The following is an 18233-nucleotide window of genomic DNA, read 5'->3' on the forward strand; positions in this document are numbered from 1 at the left end:
GTTGAATCGACGCTGATGAATTCCTCTCCGACAATTAAACAATATCACCTTAGTAAAAACTACCTGATGTCACTAATAAATACTGGAAGCCGCACGAAACTGTACTAAAGGCCACCTAACCGCTTCCAGTTGGGTTGTTGACTGACTAGCAAAACCCTGACGCAATACAGTATTACCAATGCCAGGAATATAAAACAATAAAATAAAAATGTAATTGTAAAACTATATAAATCATGATCATGAGACGAGTCTTGATAAAAAAACGATAATTTTTGTAAAGTTTCCAGAATTTTGACCACAAGTGTATATATATATATATATATATATATATATATATATATATATATATACATATATATATAAGCCATATATTATGGCATTGGAGCACGAAGTCAAACTTTTCACATCTGAATCAAGAAAACGATATAAGTAACAGTTATTTCAGTATCTATACTTCGTCAGCCGTTCGAGCTGATTCTCATTCAAACCAAAAAGTCTAACTAATGTCTTCAAAATCTTCCCACTTTTCACTGAAACACTGAAAACACAAACTTTTTATAAAAAAAAAAGGTCATGCGACCCTTACGAGCCAAGGTAGCCCCTATTAAACGCTGTTACATTAATTAACAACATTAAGGGCTGAAATTAACCAGTCTTTTATGATAGAAGCCAAAGTTTTGAACAAAACTCTTAGCAAACAAAATTATTGAAAATTGTTTAAACAGGAGTGTTTTAAATAAAAAGGATTTTTCGTTCCGACTAAAGTAAAAGGAGTGGAGCTAGCCGAATGAAATGCCAGCCACGATTTGCAAAAAATCCAACACGGTTTCAAAATAGAGTACTCAGAAAAAAGAACATATGTCGGGTTATATTGGACTAAATTTGCTCTTTATTTTTTTAAAGTGGGGTACAACGTTAAAATAATAACATTTGTAGTATTTTCATTGCAAAATTATCCAAAACTAAGCAACTAATATCTACAAGATGTACAAACCATTTTTAAGTCGCTTTTAATTGCTATTTATTTATTTATTTTACGGTTTATACGGCCCTCGATGCCTAGAATTTTTAGTATAGATTAATATGTAAATGTTATTTACAGTGCAGATATTAAAAATAACCATCTAACCATTGTGTACTTACAAGTTATCAAAGAGGGCTATTTTACTGTCCATAAACATAACTAACCTGAAACAAACAAAACATGTTATTAGAACCAAATATAAAATATAGAATTATAAAAAAAATATAACATGACATTGACATTGCAATTCTTGATTTCTTCTTATGGGCATATTTTAAGAACAATCAATAAATTTAACCTAACCTTTTTTTATAATAAAAAATTGCAAAACAATACATATAAAATTATTTAAATATATGTTTATACTTAACGAGTTTACAAATATTATTGAATTTATTTAGTTTATGTCTGAATTATATATAGAAGTTGAAATATAAAGGTTCCCAAATTTTTAAATATTAAAAGGCCGTTGGTTGAAGAAAACTTATTTAAAAATTAAAATTACTTAAAACAACAGAAAAATATACCCGCAAATTTAAACATATTCCGGGAAAAAAATAAATACATTTGTAACACAGAAAATATTCATTGTCAACAAAATAGTACACATATTTGTATCTACAGGTACTAATGTAAACTTAATATGAGAATATCAGTAGAAAAAAACTAAATGTATAGTGATCAGTAAGGAGCCGCGTAGATGCAAACTAGAAATAGACGGCAAAATTGTAGAACAAGTAATGAAATTCAATTACCTAGGAGTAGAGATCACTAGTGACAGGAATATAAGAACAGAGACCACAAGGCAAGCATCAAAAGCGGCAAGAGTAAGTGCTTGCCTCCGAGAAACCATATGGAGAAACAAATATCTGACCACGGAAAGCAAAATGAAAGTATACAAGACAACAGCAAGGCCAATCCTAATTTATGCAGCGGAGACAAGGACCGATACAAATAGACGAAACAACAAATCAACAATATCGAAATGAAAGTATTAAGATCAATAGCGGGCATATCATTAAGAGACAGACAAACCAACAGAAGTATACGCGAACAATGCAAAATTCAAAATATTAACAGGTGGATAAAAACAAGAAAAAAAAAACTGGAATGAACATGTAAACCGAATACGACCAGATAGATTAGCGAACATCTGTCAAAACAACAAGCCGTATAGTAGAAGACCCGTTGGTATAGTCAACAACGACTGAAATAGAATAAGAGGCAGACAAACAGGAGTAATCCTAGTCGCACGAAGAAGAAGAAGAAGAAGGTACTAATGTTTGGATTGGTCTTATAGATTTATGGCACTATGGTTCTCCAAAGAATAATAACTATCAAAACAGTATATTCTAATTGTTTATATTTATATGGTGTTGGTTTCATTTACATTATACAAACAATAAAAACTACAGTCATGGTTGGCAACATAATAAAGGGTGAAGTTATGATACCTTAATTTGTTTTTGAAATAAATGGCGATTGTGTTCAAAAGCGGAGCTGTCTATACAGCTTGTAAATCCATCGTTATCATTATCACCTCATTTCGTTTAGTAATTTCTTTGTCACATTCTTTGTTCTCTTGTCTTATCTGTTCTTTCATTGCAACATGTTTTTGCCAAACTTCATCATTCAATTTTCCATTCACATGTTTAATACATAAATTACACTGATCTTTCCTAGACTGGTGTAAGCTCAAGTTATTCATTTTGAAATATTTCTCAAATACAAATCCCTAAAGCTTCAGTTTTGTTCTTGTTGCACTCTGCTTCATAAGCCTTAAAAACTAGTTTTATAGAAGTAAAATTCTCCTCCAGATAAAGTTTATTGGAATCTTTCCTTACATAATACGACAGTTGTTTAGGAAGTTTGTCAAAAAATTCGTTCAGAAAGTACTCAGTTTCAGGTTGCATTGCGTATTTCAATTCTTTTACCCAATTTTGAACAGTAAAAGATCCTAAGGCAAAAATATTCAAAAACGAAGTCCTGCAAACAGTAGGTTAATGCGTAACGTAGAGTGCCCTCTCTCCTGCTTGAGCCACACAATGTCTTTCGACATACGTACAAACATAAATTTTCCGTTGGTTCCAATTTAGCATATCCCAAAAGGAATTGAAAATTTCTATTCCCGTTTTTTCTGTGAACTGTCTGCAGTTTTTATTAGAGGATTTTTCACATAGTCACATAGTTGAGAGACACAGGTGTGTCCCAATTTTCTTTCATCTCTTTTGGTAATATGCAGAAATACATTATATTTATCTCTAGTGAACCCAACGTAAGCCTTACACTTCATCCGTAGCTTTATTTTCATTTCGCTTCCATTCACTTTGATCTGAATTCTTTTAACTTTTGCCTTGGTAGTAATTAGATTCGTTTAATTCATCAGAAGTCACTCACTGTATCATGATCAGTAACAATTGTTTCAGAAATATCTTCTTCTGTATCCCACAAAGTTTAAGCAAGTTGTTCCAATTCATGATCGGTCTAGTCGCAGATGACTGATTACTCGATTACTCTAATACTATTACTCTTACTAGAGAATAGCTAGTACATGAAGTTGCTAGATTTCATAGTTTATCCAATAAATAAAAATTAATTATTGGTAGGGTCAACAATGTGTTTTTTCTGGAAGCAAAAAGCAACATCTCAGCAAATATATGCTGCTAATAATATAAATCAGGCAAATCAATCGGTCGCCAGTACTCTGATCTTTGAGTTGTTCTTATGATGAGAGATCTTATAAAAAAATGGGAATATTGATGAACCTGATAATAACACTTAGCTAATATATCGTAATGATGACACAGCTGTTAAAGATAGCAGAACGGAATACCAACTGAATGAGTTCACACGGTCATGAAATATACTATATGCTATTTATATATACTATATACTATATATATATATATATATATATATATATATATATATATATATATATATATATATATAAATGCATATAATTCGATAATTTTTAATGTTTTTTTACACATCGCACATTAATATCGGTACAACAAAACTCTTCCAAAAATTGGGAACACCAATAGGTCCAGAGGTAATCTTATTTGGAAGCGAAGTTATGCAATCAAAAATATCAATAAGGGTGATTTCAGATATACAATATAATTTGTGCCAACATTGTTATTGATGGGGATATTGGGAATCTGAAGGTTCTTGAAAAAATTCGCAATATCTTGCCCATTAGAAGCAGACTGATTCCTGGCTGAAAAACACAGCATTTGGTAAACTACGACTAGAACGTTTGTTTTTAATATATTTCCAAAATGATTTAAGATTATTTTTCAACAAAGCATCCGTTCCTTCAGCAGAGTGATGAAGGCTGTAAAATACAGAATTTGGTAAATAGTAACTATAACGTTTGTCATTAATATATTTTCAAAATGATTTAGGATTGTCTTTCAACTAAGCATCGATACCTGTACCATATTGAATAAAGCATAATATACTAGACAAACGTTTGCATTTTATCCCGTTTTATTGTTTAGCACTGAAAAGTAATACAGACATACTGATAACATCCTCAGTATATAACCCAGCTAATGAGCTACATCAAAACGCTTGGAAATAAATTCATAAGCGGTGGGGACTTTAACGCAAATAATACATTATAGGGATCCCGATTGACAAACACACAAGGCATAAAACTGAGGTTCACTAACAACAGCCCAAACTCGACATTACATACTGGCCTTCAGATAATAAAAAATTTCAGATGCCATTGACTTCTTTATCACAAAGGGTATTAATACCAGACATCTAACATAGAATCCAGCTTTGACCTTTCATTCGATCATTCCCTAATTCTGCTAATCTACTTCCTTGACTGCAAAATCCAAAAGATCCACATCTACTCAACAAAAACACAAATTGGGTTGATTTTAGAGAAAAACTAGACGAAACAATCAAACTATTTTTTTTTTATTTACACACATTGTCTTTAAGGAATTTGTTAAGTATATTAATGTCTTTAAGGGATTTTACCAATTGTTCAATTTTACATTTTTCTCCTGAGATTTCACTTGTTGATCCGATGATGTGGTTGGTCTGTCTTTGCAACTGGTATTTTGGACACTCTACAAGGACATGCTTAACACTGAGTGGAACATTACAATTGTCACATAAAGTAGGGTTAGTGTGGCTGAATATATGCCCGTGTGTAAGTCGGGTATGTCCTAGACGAAGTCGAGTAAGAACGACTTGATGAGCCCTGTTGAAAATTTGATATTTCCACGGTTTTATATATGTTTTCACTTCGCGAAGTTTGAAAAACTGTAAAACTGGTTTTGCCACAAATTTGTAACCCCTTACCTTAAAAAATGATTTTCGTCATTTAGCACTACATTTCTCATTGTATGGTAGCTAGTTCTTTTTTAATTATGAGAGCAATTGGATGTGTTGTGTAAAGCTGGTTAATCGTATTGATATTGAACTGAGGAAATTGGTAATTATAAGAGCTTTCGATATATTACCGGAGTTAATATGAGAGAGAGCTTGCTAGATGGCATATAGCTCGCCGGTATATATGCAGCTTAAGGATGGTAGTTGAGCTACCCCAACTCCAGTAGATGTTTTAGAGGCATATGTGTAGACGTGATAGAAGTTAGAAAATTTCGTAAGTTTTTTGATGAAGGTATTTTTTATTCCTCCTATATAAGGAGTAGGGAGTATCGTTCTTTCTAAAGATAAGAATGTTTCGGATTGAGGAATGCTTATTGTTCAAGAAGGAGGAATTCCTATGAAGTTGGAATAGGTATTTGATATTACAATCAAATTAAATGTTTCCCTTAAGTCACCATATGATATAGAAGTGGTATTAGAAAGCATTACATTCAGAATCCAAACAGCTGTTTGGTATACAGTTCCATCTATGAATAACAATACATATAAGGATGAAAACCCAATTGTATTTAGAGAAAATATCGCTGGAAAAAAGGACGAAAAGGAGCAAAAAACGACAAACATGCAGAACTGAAACAAATAAAAGAAATTATAATAAAGCCACATCAGAACTAAAAACACTTATATACACGATTAAAATACAAACTCTAATCTAAACACATTCCTGGAAAGTCTAACACCTACAGAAGCAACAGATTATTATCACTGGCATGGAACACGAAAATCAAACGGCTTCCGCAACAAATATGTCCGATAAGAGGCAACTCTGGACTAGAAATAATAGGGAAAAGGAAAATTCATTGGTTTAATATTTAAAAAATATTTTAAATCCCTCGTACAAACAGAAGAAGGTAACGAAATACAAAGATTCCTCAAACAGCAGATGGATTTGCGATGATGTTGCGATTCCATTTTATCATTGCGAACTTAACACCATTGAGCTGGTCTGGGCTCAAATGAAGGCGCGATATACAAAATAACACATTTTGAAGCTATTTGGCAACTGCTAAATACCTTTAATGCTAAGTAGTAAAAAGAAGAATGTAACAGCTGTACAACTTAAGAGAATAATTTCACAATGTCACTGTAGTACATCAAATCCAAATTGACAAATAAACAAACCAAATAACCAAATTTTGAAATGAAAAAACTACCTGAAGAACAAGGCGAAATTTCAGCAACGCTCGAATTAAATAACTTTGTTATAAACTAGACACACTGTATACAATGTTAATTAATACGCTATAAAATAATCACCAGTTCAAGATCCAGTTGCATCTTTGATTTATATTCTGAACACAATTAATAGTTAAGTGGAAAACGCCACTTTCATTTCACTAAACGATGAGCGTAAGTGGAAATTATATTTTTATTGCTATCAAATATTGGCTACTGCCTTACTGCACGGTAATGTTGACTAACAGCTGGTTACGGTAATCATGCAAGACTCAACCACATCCTGGAAGTAATATGCTAGTCGGTTTTATTATGAGAGATTCTGAACATAAAGGGTGTCTCAAAATTCATTCAAGATTTGAATTTGGCGCCATTTTCATCGTAAACCCTTGATAAAAAAATAAAAAGATCATGACAGATGATATTTTAGATTGTTGAAAATTATGTGCTATATGAAAAAATAACGTGTTTTCATTTTCTTTGTCTTCTTCATTATTCTGAATAATCCAATTGGTTTTTTAATCTTCTAAATATCACAACAAAGTTTGTTACATCGCCCAATGCTTCTTCGACTCATTGGTCATTTGTCTCGAGTTTTTTTTTTCCATTTTGTTATGTAATTCTATCAATATTTTTATTCCATTCTATTTTTTGTACCCATTGGTAAACAGGATCTGCTTTGCAATACTTGTATGTAATGTAGACATGACTGTCTGTTTTCAATGTGCCTCCAGTAAGTTGTCTTTTCATCGTTTTCGTGGTCTTCCTACTTATGTCTTGTCTTACTATTGGGGAACCATCTCTTGTCGTCTTCACTACTCTATTTGTTGTCATTAGGCTTATATGATCGTTCCATTCTACTCTTCTATTTCTTACCCAGTTCTTGATGTTCTCCACCCTGCATCTACGTCGTATATCTGTACTTCTAGCTCTATCCCATAGTGTCTTCCATCAATTTTTCTAAGTGTTTTAATCTTTGCTGTTTCTAACATCCTTTTTGATGGTAAAACTGTCGGAGATTTGAACCACTTATTTTTCGATTGTCCTAATCATAGGGAACAGACTCGAAGCCTATATCTAGATTTAATTGATCTCAATATTAGCCTACCAGTTAACATCAGCAATCTGTTATCTTATTCTGACAAATCTATATATAATATTCTAATTAAGTTTATAAACGATTCTAAAATAAAAATTTAAATATCCTTATAACAATTTTCTGTGGCAAAAAGATTTTTTGTCTAATGCCATCTCTCTCTCCCACACACACACACACACACACACACACACACACACACACACACACACACACACACACACACACACACACATGCACACACAACATCCTTTTTGTCCTGTTTGTGTCAGGTCGTGTTTCTGCCGCCGCGTATGTCATTATTGGTCTGATGACTGTTTTGTAAATTCCGCCTTCCATTTCTTTCCCGATATTTTTATTTCTCGATATTGTTTCATTCAGGCAGCCTGCGGCTCTGTTTGCTCTATTCACTTGATCTTCCACTTTAGTATCGAGCTTTCTGTACCTAGATAATGTGATGCCTAGAGATTTAAACTCCATCACTTGTTCTATTATCTGACCTTCCAGCTCCAATTTACATCTTAGTAAATTTGTTGTAGCCATGCATTTTGTCTTTTTTTGGGTAAATTAACATGTTAAATTTTCTGGCGGTTATATCAAATTGGTGCAGCATACATTGTAAATCGTTTTCACTTTGAGAGAGTACAATTGCGTCGTCTGCATAGCAGATTATTTTAAGTTGTTTTTCTCCCCTTTGGTATCCTTTTTAGTTCTTACTTTTTTTATTATTTCATCTATAATCAAGTTAAACAATAGAGGACTCAGGGAATCTTCCTGTCTTATTCTATTGCCAGCTTCAATAACTTCGGTTTGTTCTTCTTCTACTTTCACTTTTATTGTTTTGTTTTGGTAGATATTTTCGATCGTTTTGAATATTCCTAAAGGCATCTCTCTTGCGTACAAAAGTGGATAATGTCCTTTAATTTGACCCGGTCAAATGCCTTCTTAAGGTCCACGAATCATAGATATGCCGATTTATTGTATTCTAATGATTTCGCATGCACTTGCCCCATTATAAATATAGCACCGGTGCATGATCTTTCCGACCTAAAACCTTGTTGTTCTTCTGTCTACTAGTGTTATAATTTCATTCAGTTTATTTGTTATCACTTTAGTTGTTAATTTTAGTGTTGTGTTTAATAAACTAATGCCTCTGTAATTTTCTGGGTCCGGTTTGTCTCCCTTTTTGAAGAGAGGTATTGGGATGCTTGATCTCCATTCCTGAGGAATTCTGTTTTGTTCTATTATTTTTTTAATTAGTTTTAATAGTTGTTTGGTCAGATCTGGTCCTCCGTACTTTAGTTCGTTCGGTATTCTGCCCTCTACTAGTGATTTTTTATTTTTAATTTACTTAATGCTTCCTTTAGCTCTTCCTCCTCAATATTTATTTCTTCGTTTGTCGTCACCTCTGGTGTTGGTGGTTCATTATCGTCACCTTAGGCAAATAGGGATCGAGAAAGTAGTCTACCATGTTTTTTCTGAATGTGTTTCGTGTTTATTAGTTTGTTCATCTCTTTTCTTTGTCCTCTGATCATTCTTCATATTTCTTTTTGAATTCCGTAGAAGTCGTGTTCCATCTGTTTTGAGAAGTTCTGTCAGTGTTCCCTTTTTATTTATCTAACTAAAGTATTCGTTTCATTTCTGATTTGTTTATAGTGGTTATATGCCTGTTGTGTTTATTGTGTTCTGTATTGTAAAAAGGCTTTCTTCTTTTCTTCACATTTTGTCTTCACTTCCTCTTTAAATCATGGTGTTTGTTTTTTGATATGTTAGTGTTTGTTACTTTCCTCTCTCCAAGCTGCATTTATTATGTTATTTTTGAGTTTTTCCCAGCTTTCCTCGATGTTATCGTTTTCTAATATTTCATTCCCAGCGATCTTCTCTGATATTCTTTTTCTGTAAAAGTATTCCGTGGATTCCGTGTTTAGTCCTTCGACTTTGATTTTTGTTTGTGTTGGCGCCGGTTTCGTGGGTGTAAAGTATTTCAGGATGATTCTTATTTATGAACGATTGTAATTGGAAAATTAAATCAAGTACTATATGGTTGACTCATTTATAATTGATACGTGATTATGACAATTATGTGATTTAACACACACTTTTTTTTAGTTTTTTTAAGATTAACGTTTATGCTATCAAGCCCAATTAAAAAGAAAATCCCTGCCTTAAAGATATGTATTTATATAAAATCGCCATGAAAATTTTTGAGAAAAGAGAGAAAAAATTGTATGAAAGTAAATTACCTAAAACGATATTCTAAATATAACAGTTTAATTAAAAACCTATGTTTTTTAAGAAAATTTTTGGGACACTCCATATTATAGCGGCCTTCTTATTTTGAAACTTAATATTTTATGGGTCTCATCCTTCAGTTCTTGGTTCTCACAAACATCCATTTCGAGTCTTTCGATCAATTTCCGTGCTGCCGATCCGATAACATCCGATGGTAAAGACATTTATATGTACAAGGATGTACTATAAAATTTAAGCTACTTTTTAATTGGTTACTTTTATACAAAATTTATTTTATTTTACACAAAAAAATCAAAGAAATGACAGGTTCTTGAAAAAGCACAAGAACGAATATCCTTAAAAATGATAAAGGAGATATTATTACTGATATGAAGGAAAGATTGGGTCACTGGACCAATTACATCGAAAAGCTATTTAATTAGGAAAGAGAATAACTGAGCGGCGTTATGCATCACTAGACCAAGTGCCAAAAATTGATTGTGAGATATTTGACTTCAAAGTTTTCACTCTATTAAAATTCAGTATATGTTACAATAGTCGTAATCATCAGGTGGATAATTAGGTAATCATCAACGGTATATAAACGTTGTTGAAATTTTTGGGCATTTTCAATATCTACAAAATCACTATCATTGGGTAAAAAACTATGACCAGGAAAGAGATAGCATAATGTAATTTTTTCAATGGTAGGATGAGTTTCCAAAATCGTTTTCAGAATCAAAATTATTTTGATGTTACGGTTTTGGCCGCCACAAGAGTCTGACTGCCTACTTCCTTGGCTCCCCGGCCAGCTTCATCTTCTAGCCAAACATAACAATGACCTTTGTTATCCTTGCCGCTATGGATACCAAGGATGTGAATACATAATTGAAGCTTATAATATACGATATTTGTTGGAATTCTCGGAAGGGAAAGAGTTTTTTCTAAATCAAAACAAAAGGTTTCCGCTTCTGGTTGATCGTTGCTCATCTTCATGCCTAGCTTTCTTCTAGATTGTGCATTTTCAGTTTCTTATAAGTGCATATTTTTTTCTTCCTTTAACTTGCTTAATTTTTCGTTATCTGCGCAATTTTTAATTTCTAATTCGAAACAATCACATCTACTACAAGTATCTTTTTTCAACTTTTTTCTTTGAAGATTAAATCTTCTGAGCGCTTCGCCCTCCATAGGCGTAGCGTCAGGGGTTTGGTTTGTTACACATTTTATAGAAAAATTTAAGCAATAACTGACACTACTTCTTAACCTAAACGCCTAAACAAGTTACTGTCAACAACGTTTATGTACGTATGTTGCCAAATATTCGATTTACAATCATTAAAACCCTCGCAAGAGGCGCTTGGTCTACTGATACAAAACTAATACACAAAATTAGTCGCTTAGTCTAGTTATGCAAAATTCAAAATCCAGAATAAGAAGAAAGGCACTTGGTCTTTTTAAATATATCTGGTTAACCGTTACTAACAGACTAATGGGATTTATTCTGTAGATAGTCTAGGCTATTTCCCACTAGAAAGCGCCATAATCCACAATTTGAGAAAATGGCGCTTGGTCTAGTGATGCATAACGCCGTCTAATCATTGGAAACCACAGAGGATACTTCTTTTTCTTCTTCTTCACTGGCTTTACAACTCGGGGTGAGTCTTCGCCGCATTCACTATCGCCCTCCATCGTCTACGATCTTGCGCTTCTATTTCCCATTGTTGTACCGCAATTCTAGATAAATCGGCTTCAACATCATCCTTCCATCATTTTCTCGGTCGGCCTCCTGATCATCTACAGAGGATACCGGATCGCCAATATTACGGGAAGAAGTCATCTATGCTAGCAAAAACACTAAAGAGGGCAAAGCTACCGGACCAGATGATATGTCCATAAAATTATTAAAACTTATTGATGAAGATGTTATTGATGTAATGGTTGAACTCTTTAATCTAATATATCAGACTTCCACAATCCCCAGACAATGGCTGCAATCGACCTTTGTGGCAATATGAAATTAGTGACACACAATTTGGCATTAGAAATGATAAGGGCACAAAAGGTGCTTTGTTAGGCTGTAATGTGCTTTCCCAGAGATGCATGGATATAAATCAGAACATGTACTTATGTTTTGTAGATTTTGAAAAGGCATTTGATAAACTTAAACATAAAAAGCTTGTAGATATATTAAAAAGCAAAGATATAGACAGTCGTGATATGAAAATTGTAGCATTTGTAAATTCCTTGGTATATATTGAAATCCCCTCGTATATGTATTAAAACACCGAAGAATAATTTCAATGTATTTCTATTTCCTGTCGTACAAGTTAAAACACCGAAAAAGTATTTCAATTCTTTTTGCGTCGACGAGTTGATAATAGACACATTTTTAGAGTTTAATAATTTTATAACACAGATGGGTAATTCCTCGGCATTATTTTGATAGAGAGTCGCTTTTAGAATATTCTGCGTGTTAAATAAATATTCCCGTTTAGTGTTTTGTTTATACCAAGTTAAGCGAATGATTTTTAAAAATTTACTCACTCTCGGTAAGGCCGGTCGCTGTTAAAGGCGTGTTTGGTTTTATTGGAGTCCAAGTTTTTCGTCAAATTTGTAATGTTTTGTGTTTTTCGTCTTATGTTATGGAAGATTAGTAGTTTTATGGCAATTAATTGTGCAGTTTAAGGAGGTTTGAAATGCTGGCCATTGTAAGCAGACGTGTTTAGTCGAGTCGGAAAAAACCGGCAAATTTGTTAAAAAAAAGTGATTTTTACTCAACGTAATGTGTCTGATTAGATAAGAGTAATATCTGGTTTTTGTTGTAAGCCGTCTCTCATCTGAGATATTTGTAAAACGGCGTCTACAAAAACTTTGATGGGTAACCACATGTTGCCATTGTGTCCAGTTGTACCTATTCCTGTTTTTTAAGAAGCCGAGTCCAAGGTTTGCATCCAGTGCTAATTTCAACCTCAAATTTGCTTTGTCCTAACTAAGAAGCCGTTTCAGAACATAATCCGCAGTGGAGATGCAGTTTTTTGTGTGGCAGAAATTTTAAAGTCCAATGTAAGTCCAGTTTCCAACCCCAAAAAATCTTAAAGTGCATTTTAGTAAAATCTAGGTAACTTTTTTTGTTTGAACTTTTAAAGTAAAAATAGACATTTTTTTCTAATAATAATTGCTTTCATAATTGTAATTTGAGATGCTATGTTTTCTCTGTGTTGTTGTACGGGGCGGAGGCATGGACGCTTACAGACACCACTATTAAAAAACTTGAAGCATTTGAGATGTGGCTTTATAGATGAATGCTGAGAATATCATGGACAGCAAGGATCACGAACAAGGAAGTTCTAGAAAAAATGAAGAAGGAACCAGAGATTGTGTTTACGATCAAACGCATAAAATTGCAATATCTGGGACACGTTATGAGAAATCAGCACCGTTACTCCCTGCTGCAGTCTATATTGCAAGGTAAAGTCAAAGGTAAGCGTGGACCCGGTAGAAGGAGAATATCATGGCTGCGGAATTTAAGAACATGGTTTAAGAAAACCTCAACGGAGCTGTTTCGAGCCGCAGCGAGCAAGGTCATGATTGCCAATATGATTTCCAACATCCGAAACGGATAGGAACCAGAAGAAGAAGAAGAATTGTAATAATTAATTAAAATTATAAATGTAGGGTGTGGCCATAGCTGTCATATTATTTGTTCTGTTTCAAGATTTAGTATTGACATATGACAGCTAGCTTTATTATTTTTGACATCTGGTAAATATCTAATCATATTTGAGATTTTGTTTTAGTTTTTTAAAGAAGGTTAACCTCTATGTATAGTTTCATTTAAAGATATTTTTTATTTGTAATAATTTATTTCTGCTACAAATTGTCGCCCATTAACAATTGTAAGTTTTTGTAGTATATCCAATTTATAGAGTTTGTAAACATATAGGACATAGTAAGTGTTATTTCTTTGTTATTTTTGATATTTATCTTTGTAACTAATTATATAGTATTTTTTTGTATTATCATCCATATTTGTAACTGTTTGTGATGAGACAACAATAAATGTGTAATTTTTTTCCCTAAACCATTTTGTCTATTTATTTTAAAAAAGTTTCTAACCCTTTTTCTTGTGTTTTTAGGAGGGAAGAGCCTTTTTCTTTCATCCAGCAGGAAGCTTCCTTAAAGCAGCGTTCCATTTTAAATAGATAGAGGACCTTCTTGTGTTTTGTTTGTTCCAGGAGACTTATGTAAGTACCCCTTTATTTCATTTTTGTAGTTGCCCCAATCTTATCCATTGTTTCATTTACTTATCCACGACCCAGTTCTCCAAATAAACCCTGAGAGCCGTTGGCAACAGTTTCGCTTGTTTTGCTTGCCCTATCCCTAGCCCCGTAATTTCTGTCCCCAATTTTCTACCCCCCATAATAATACCCTATGTGGTAGGCAAAATATTCGTTACAAATTCGTTATCTAATCTATATTGGAATTAAACTGCCAAGGTATGAGTAAGACAACCGTAACACCCGAGATATCAAAATACAGAAAGGAGTCCGCCAGGGTTGCGTGCTGTCACCACTACTCTTCAATGTCTACAGTGAAACGGTATTTAAAGAAGCGCTCTAAGATTCAATAGAAGGTATATCTATCAATGGAGAAGTTTTGAATAACTTGCGTTTTGCAGACGATACAGTAATAATGACGGATAACAACAATGATTTACAGAACTTAATGCAACGACTTAATGAATGCTGTCATGAATACGGACTAAGGATGAATTTGAAAAAAACTAAATGCATGATCATGACTAAATCAGCCGAAACAAATATCCAATTTATTATTGAGGATACTGCAATTGAGAGTGTGGATACCTACAAATACTTAGGAACATGGATAACATCAAATGTAAACCAAACCAAAGAAATTAATAATCGTATTTAAATAGCATGTGCATCATTAGTTAAACTTAAAAAGTTTCTTTGTTGTCGGGAGATAAAGTTAGGACTACGCCTAAGAATGCTTCGGTGCTACGTATTCACTACTCTCCTTTATAGCTTGGAAGCATGGACATTAAAACAAGTGTATCTAAATAAGTCGGCAGCCTTTGAATTTTGGTATTAGAATCCTACGAATATCATGGACTCAAAGAATATCAAATGCAGAAGTTACTAGAAGAATAGGAAATGAAGCTGAAAGAATATTGATTATCAAAAGAAGAAAACTTGAGTACTTAGGCCATGTTATGAGAGGGCAAAGATACTCATTATTGCAGTTTATTATGCAAGGCAAAATTCGAAGAAAACGAAATGTGGAAAGACGAAGAATATCGTGGCTTAAGAACTTAAGGTTTTAGGGAGTGGTTTTAATGCAGTAGTGCATGATGTGCAATAGTGCCATGGTGATTTCCAGCCTTCGATAGAAGATGAAACTTAAAAAAGAATATACAAATTTCATAATTTTTTCTATAATGGTGAAAAATATTTTTCTACAACAGGGGATCAAATTATTTCATTGTAATATTTATCGTTTTGTTTAGTAGAAATTTACTCTCCATCCTTGTATCCTTTCAGATTTCGGACTTGTGTTAGTTATATTAGTTAGTTTTCATTCACATACGTATTCCATTTTTTTTTTCGATTCTCTGCTGTTGTTTTCATTTCTTCAAGTATTTTCTGCTTCATTTTTTATATATACTTTCTTGAACTGCCATTTTTTATTTGTGATATTCTTTGTTTCGTGTATTTCACTGGATTTTTTATTATTACTTTATTATTATATTGGGTTACATTCTCATAAGGTGATCATAACAATTCACCGTACCGAAAAACGATTAGTTACCTAATTATTTTTACTGTTTTAGAACTGTACAAAATGATCATTGTTTTCGTCATGTCTGGTGTAAGCAGTTTTTTTGCAGAACTACCATTAAAAACGATATTATGTTTATTTTCTATTGAGCCATCAGTCACGTTATTGGTAAAATATTCCGGTTTCAGTTTTTGTTGTCATTATATTTATTGTTTTTGTATATATGGTAAAGTGTCATACTTCAATAAAATATAAATACACACCTAAATATATTTTTAGGGTACATTAAAATGTTTAAAGCCTTAAAAGTTGACTGAGAAAGTGACTCTAAAATACTAATTACAAGACCATATACGAAGTATTCAATGCCCGTACTAGGCCATCACCGAATTGCATGAAAATTTGGTTCTACTTACCTTCTACTTCACTTTTGGACTTGTGCCGTTGGTTGCTTTTTAGTTTTTAGGTTAGGTTAGGTTAGATTAGGTTAGGTTATCCCTATTAGAAAAATATCGTATAATTGGAAATTAATTAAAGTAATTGACTCAAATCATCTTTTAATGAAGTAAATAAATGTCAATTAACATTAAACAATATAATTTCAGATTTTATCACAGTTTAACCCATAAATCCTACCCCCGAGATTAGATATAATTAAAATCTTCTTCTTTAAGTGTCGTCTCCTGATCTGAGGTTGGATATCATCATCACTATCTTTACTCTATCTACTGCTGCTCTGAAGAGTTCTATAGAACCGTATTTAAACCAGTCCCTTAAATTCTTCAACCATGACACTCTCCTTCTTCCTATACTCCTTCCTCATCTTATCTTTCCCTGTATTATCAGCCTTAGCAGTTCATATCGCTGTCCCCTCATTACGTGGCTGGACATAGCTTTCAAGTCCATATTGCAATATCGAAAACACGTAGCATCTTAGTGCTCTTACTCTCAGTTCTAATCTAAGATCTTTGTTGCAGAGAATTGTTTTCATTTTTACAAACGCATTTCTTGCTATTTCTATCCTGGCTCTTATTTCGGTTGTTTGATCATTATTGTCTGAAATCCAGGTTCCTATACAGCGTTCCACGTTAAGAAAATAACATTGCGGAGATAGGGCCATGTATTTCTTATGGACGATACAAGCGCAGCGATGCCACGATGAACACAAACACGATTCAGGGTTATATAATTTGTATTTTCGTTTTCACAGACATGAATTAAATAATTGTTTTTTAACGTAATTGACCAAAAGTGTCCATTCGAAAAAAGATGAAAAGTAGGGAAAATGATTTTAATTAAATAAATAGTATTTAGAAAAGATTATTTTATTTTATCTTTTTTTAATTATAGTAACAGTAACAGTTTATTTGTTTTTCGGTAAGAATATCATATACCATGAATCATAGAAATCAGTAGAAAATATTGCTTAGTTAAATCATGCACTTTGCCGGCTATTAAAGATTTAAAAGCAAATAAACAGACCGCTTGGAATGCGTATATCTAATTACTAATTGCAACTTAAAATAATACGGTGTGCGTATGTCAGCGATTTTATGTCGTTCTCTGAGACTACATAATGATAATAAGGCTTTGTGGTTCTTCCGTTGTTATTCTGACTTTACAGTTAAATGTTAATTGAAAATAGAAATTCGAAAAATATATTGACAATCTAGTAAACCGCATGCCTGAGAGTTTTGGCAACACTGATCTCCATAAGCCTAATGTTATTTTCTTAACGTGAAACGCTCTTTAGGTATTCGTATTTATCAACCCTTTCTATCGGTACATTTCCCAAATGTATGTTTGTTGGTATATTTGTTTTCTTTGTTATTACCATATTTTTCACAGAAACTGTTTGTTTTGTTTAGCAGTAATTTGAGTTGTTTAGCAGAGCTTGACATAATCACGGTGTCATCTGCAGATCTTCCGTTAATTATTATTCCTTCACTTTGAGATAGTAATGCTTCTTCAAAAATGGCTTCACTATATACATTAAATAGTAATGGGGACATAATATATCTCTGTCTAACTCCTCTCCTGATTTAAATTTCTGGACTGGGTTCGTTATTTATTACGATTTGTGCTCTTTGATTTCAGTACAGGTTTGTTATTATTCGTAAGTATATAATTAAAATCTCATTGAATGTCATTGAATATCTATCCTTTAAGATTTTGGAGATATTTGTTAAAAACCGGCTGAAAACGTGGTTTTTATTTTGAAAACTGAACATTTTCACTCGAAAATAACTCAAAAAGGATTGACTTAGCGAAAAAACACTAGAGAATAAAAGTTGCTAAGAATTAGTCAATTAATCCATTTCCATTATTTTAAACGTATGATTTTTTACCCCCGAGAAAGCGTGGCTTTCACCTTCCAAGTAAAAGCAACCCTAGTCTAAAGTCCAAAAGTGAAGTTGAGGGTAAGAGCAACCTAAATCCAAATTTTTAAGCAAATTCGTCGCGAGGCCGAAAATTTAACAATAA

At 32.9% G+C, this 18233-nt stretch overlaps 1 protein-coding gene across 4 annotated transcripts in view; it reads right to left on the minus strand.

Annotated features, from left to right (window-relative positions):
- Positions 1–18233, minus strand: part of klar (klarsicht) — a 312176-nt gene that overhangs the window by 135307 nt on the left and 158636 nt on the right. Inside the window, exon 2 of one of the 4 annotated variants that reach the window (XM_072545853.1) lies at positions 1144–1188. The exons of the other annotated variants lie outside the window; for them this stretch is intronic. The gene's annotated coding sequence lies outside the window, so the exon portion shown is untranslated. The remainder of the gene's footprint in view (positions 1–1143; positions 1189–18233) is intronic. 4 annotated transcript variants of the gene reach the window in all.

The sequence above is a fragment of the Diabrotica undecimpunctata genome, chromosome 10, assembly GCF_040954645.1.
Source record: "Diabrotica undecimpunctata isolate CICGRU chromosome 10, icDiaUnde3, whole genome shotgun sequence".
Taxonomy (NCBI): Eukaryota; Metazoa; Arthropoda; class Insecta; order Coleoptera; family Chrysomelidae; genus Diabrotica; species Diabrotica undecimpunctata.